This window comes from Ornithorhynchus anatinus, chromosome 8 (genome assembly GCF_004115215.2).
Source record: "Ornithorhynchus anatinus isolate Pmale09 chromosome 8, mOrnAna1.pri.v4, whole genome shotgun sequence".
In the NCBI taxonomy this organism is placed as follows: Eukaryota; Metazoa; Chordata; class Mammalia; order Monotremata; family Ornithorhynchidae; genus Ornithorhynchus; species Ornithorhynchus anatinus.
Genome location: NC_041735.1, coordinates 29,606,564 through 29,611,370, shown reverse-complemented (window position 1 = coordinate 29,611,370; position 4,807 = coordinate 29,606,564). Strand labels below are relative to the sequence as shown.

Here is a 4,807-nt window from a genome sequence, read left to right as displayed (position 1 = left end):
ATCCACTAGGCCATTCTGCTTCTCATTTAAGCAATTAGGCATTTCCTGGGGACCTGCATTCTAATTTCCATTCTACGACTCACCTACCTCGTGACATTGGGCAAGTCTCCTCACTTCTCTGGGCTTCAGTTTCCTCCTCTTTAAAATGGGGATTCAATACCTATTCTCCCTCATCCTTAGACTGTGAGCTGATGGTGAGACAGGGACTCTGTCCAACCTAATTATCTTGTATCTCCCCCAGCCCTTACTAGAGTTGTTGTTCTCTTATGCAGTCGAGCTGTGCCTGACCCATAGCGAAGCCATGGACACATCTCTCCCAGAACACCCCACCTCCATCTGCAGTTGTTCTTGTAGTGGATCCATAGAGTTTTCTTGGTAAAAATATGGAAGTGGTTTACCATCACCTCCATCCACGCAGTCAACCCTCCATCCATGCAGTCAACCTGAGTCTCCACTCTGGATTTTCTCCCATGCCGCTGCTGCCCAGCACGGGTGACTTTTGACTTGTAGCAGATTGTCTTCCACTCTCTAGCCTCTGCCCAAGCTAGGAATGGAATGGACGGGCCTCTGCTTGACTCTCCCTCCCATAGTCGAGACTGGTAGAGGACTGGAAGCTCTCCAGATGTGACCCTGAGAGGTGGTTCCTAGAGTACCTAAGACATAATAAACCCCTAATAAATACCATTATAATTACAAAGTGCTTAAATGACATTGGTGGAGGAAGATATCCCTCCCTCACAGAAACTCCTTAGCATCAGCTTTAAAGTTGTTTTGCTTTGCCATCTGTCTCCCCCTCTTAGACTGTGAGCCCGTTATTGGGCAGGGATGGTCTCTATCTGTTCCCGAATTGTACGTTCCAAGCACTCAGTACAGTGCTCTGTACATAGTAAGCACTCAATAAATATTACTGAATGAATGAATGAAAGTACTCAGTCTGTTCTCCCTCTCACACTTTACCTCACCTGTTACCTTCTAGAGCCCAGCCTGCACACTTTGCTCCTCTAATTCCAACTTGCTCACTGCACCCCAATCTCATCCACCTTACCACCGATCCCTTTCCCACATCAGCCCTCTGGTCTGGAACGAACTCCCTCTCCATATATGTCAGACCATCACTCTCCCGACTTTCAACCTGCAGTACTAAGATCACATCTCCTCCAAGAGGTCTTCTTTGATTAAGCCTTCTTTCCCCGACTCTCTCTCCCTTCTGTATCATCTGCACGCTTCGATCTGTATCCCTTTCACACTTCGTATTCACCCCATCTCACCTCCACCACACTTATGTACATATCCATAATTTGTTTATTAATATTAATGACCGTCTCCTCCTCTAGACTGTAAGCTCACTGTGAGCAGGGAATGGATCTACCTCCTCTGTGGTATTTTACTCTCCCAAGCACTTAGTACAATGCTCTGCACTTAGTAAGCACTCAGTAAATACCTTGATTGATTGATTCCCAGCAGGGAGATGAAAGATTAATCAGGGAAGGCCTCCTGGCAGAGGTGTGGTTTCAGATGAGCTTTGGAGATGGGGATAGCAGTGGTCTGCTGGATGTGAAGGGAAAGGAAGTTCCAGGAAGGACAGCCCATGTGAGCAAGAGGTCGGCAGTAAGAGATATGAGCATGAGGGACAGTCAGTAGTGCAGAGAGAGAAGTATGTGAGCCACTTGTCTGCTGTGTGACCTTGGACAAGCCATTCAACCTCTCTGTTCCTCAGTTACCTCATCTGTAAAATGGGAATCAAGACTATGAACCCCAAGTGGGACAACCTGATTACCTTGTATCGTGCCCAGCACTTAGAACAGTGCTTGGCACATAGTGAGCACTTAACAAATGCCATGATTATTATTATTAAGTGATGCCAGAAGAGAAGTGAAGATAAATATTGTGGAGAGAGCTAATTGTGTGTCTTAAAGCCAAAGATCGGGAGTTTCTACTTGATGGGAGTGGAAAGGTCGAACATCGGTGGCTTTTGAGGAATGGGGAGAAATGCTCAAAATTAAATTTTAGTAAAATGATCAGCAGCGTGAAGTCCACAGTCTGGAGAGGGAAGTGGCTGGAGGTGGGGAGGTCTGTAAGGAGTCAGATGTGTTAATTAAATCAGCCTATTACAAGTACTTGGACCAGTGTGATGACAGCTTAAATGGAGAGGATGGGGCACTTCCTAGAGATGTTTTGAGGGAAAAACCAACAGATTTGGCTGGGAGAGTGCAGTCAAAGATATTGCCAAGGTTGTGAGCTTTAGCGATGGGGAGGATGGTGTTGTTAACAGTGATAGGAAGCTAAGCGGAGAGGATTTGGGAGGAAATACGAGGAGTTCAGATTCGGATATTTTGAATTTGAAGTGCCTGCAGTACATCACTGTAGAATTGTCCTGGAGGAAAGATGAAATGAAAAATTGCAGAGAAGGAGAAAGGTAAGGTGCGATAAGTAGATTTGGAAATCATCCAATTACAGCTGGTAGCTGAAGCTGTGAGAGCAGCTTCTATCCCCAAGGGAGTAAGTGCAGATTGAGGGACACCCCACAGTTAAGTGTTGGGAGAGACAGAGGAAGAAGCAGCCAAAGAGATTGAGAAGGAATGATCAAAGAGGTAGAAGAAGGGCCAGAAGAGGACAGTGTCAGTGAAGTCTAAGTTAGATAGTGTTTTCAGGAGAAGGGGCTAGTTCATAGTGTCAAGAAAGATTAGAACAAAGTAGGGTCTCTTAGTTTTGGCAAGGAGAAGGTCCCTGGTGATCTTGGAGGGGTCAGTTTGGGCAGAGAGGAAGCGGTGGACACCAGGTTGAAGAGGGTCAAGGAAGGAATTGGAGAAGTGGCGGAAGCATGTGTAGACAACCTATTAGAGGGGTTTGGGCAGGAAGGGGAGGTGGGAGATGGTGCGATAATTGGAGAGTGTAGAGGTCTTAAGAGGGCACTGTTAGTCTAAGGGGCATTTGGATGTTTTTGAAAGCAGAGGGGAATGAGCCACTAAACAGTAAGAGGTTGACAAAGATGGTTAGAGCAGGTATGAAAAATGGGCTCAGGCATTTTTATAAGACATGAAGGGATGGGTTTGGAGTCTTGGATTCTGAAAATAGGAAATCTTCTTTAGAGAGATGACCAGAAAAGATGAGGGAGAGGGTGATGGATAAGAAGGAGCTGGGGAGATGAGGAGGAGATTTTGGAGAGTTCGCTCTGGAGTTGGCAAGTAGTTGGCAAGATCTTCAGAGGTGAAAAAAGGGGGGATAGGGGTACTGGGGGATTAAGGAGGGAGATCAGTAGTTGGTGTGGTCAGTGGGCATTGGAATCAATAAAGGAGTTGTGTTGCTGAGCAGAGAAGAGGGTAGAGTTATAGCAGGTGAGGATGTTTGCGGTAGAAGAGGTTGGACTGATGTCTGGATTTCCACCAATAGCATTCTCTGGGGTGAGCATGGGAGTGGGGGAAGTGAAGTGAAGGTGACCTTGGGCTGCAGGCTCATTCTAAGAAGTTTACAGAGGGACAGATGTGCAAGGGAGTTGAGTTTAGTGGAGAAGGCAGAGTTGGAGATGTAGATATGTATGTCAAGAGAGGGGAAGTTGAGGAGGGAGTCCAAATGGGGGCATAATGGCCTGGGATAGAGAAAGTCAAGAGATTTGAGCTCTCTGGAGTGGTGGGGGTCGGGGGAGTTTAGCAGGGAGAGAGTTTGAAGGAGAGAAGGCAGGTCGGGGGGTAAAGGTCAGAGGTGGGGATTTCATAGTTGGTGAGGAGGCTAGAAAATGTACAGTGAGTAGAAATGATGAGATCAAACATGCATCCAAGTTGGTGAGAGGGTGAAGAAGAGTGGAACAGGAGGTAAGTGGAGTTGAGGAGTGAGAGGAAGTGGGCATCCTGAAGTTCATCAGGAACGTCCCTGTGGGTAGTGAGGTCCCTGAGGATCAGTTTAGGGATGGAGAAAAGAGGTGGTGTCTAGGGTGAGTGGGTAGATGATAAGAACTAATAATTGAAGTGGGTGGTAGACAAGGATCACATGGTCTCCAAAGGAAGGGAAAGAAAGAGACGGGAGTCAGGGGTGGGAAGACAAAAGTAACACTGGGGGTTGAGAAGCTAGCAGACTCCTTCCAGTTAGTTTTGTGGAGTGGGAGAAGATGATATTGCCTCAGGAGAGAGAGATGGCAATGCAGCAGGCAGTGTCATCTAGGGAGAAATCAGACACCAGCGTCATCAGGTTTCAGTGACAGTGAAGAGGAAAAATGACTAGGATAGGAACATATAAGGAATGAAGGGAAATCTTCCCATGATGGAGCGGGGCGTCTACAGGCTTCTTTTGACTGGGGTTGTGGAATACAGGAGGGATGAGGAGATGCAGGGGGAAAAAGGAGGGTCGGATGGGAGTGAGCTGATGAAATGCAAAACCCGGAATGGGAGGAATGGGAACCCTGTCTTCTAGGCCCATCCTGGCCCACCTGCCTCTCTCAGAAATCATCCGGGTAATTACTCTGCCATGACAAATCCAGGATTTTTCCCAGGGCTCCTGTGAGTGCACCAGTGCCAAATCCTTGGCTTGATGTCATTGATCTCCCAGAGGTGTTTCCACTTGTGAGGCAAAATTACAGTTCTCCTTTCTTCAACACTCCTTGCCTGCCACCCCCCACCTGCCCCTGCCTTCCAGAGCTTCACTTACAGCCTTGCTCATCCCATGTATCTGGTAAAGCCTGAGATCTCCCAGGTTTCAGATATACTGAAAAGATTGACTCTCTGATCCTAACGGGCCATAAACCCTCCAAACCCTGCCTTCCCCCACCCACCCCCAGCCCCTTATTGCTTTCTCTCTCACCAAAGGCTCCACTTTC

At 47.4% G+C, this 4,807-nt stretch overlaps 1 non-coding gene across 1 annotated transcript; it reads right to left on the bottom strand.

The window, feature by feature from the left end:
- Nucleotides 1–502: 502 nt before the first annotated feature.
- Nucleotides 503–640, bottom strand: LOC114814120. Its single transcript, XR_003761857.1, has one exon. It is a non-coding gene; the product is annotated as a small nucleolar RNA SNORA7 (small nucleolar RNA).
- Between the last annotated feature and the right edge of the window lie 4,167 nt (nucleotides 641–4,807).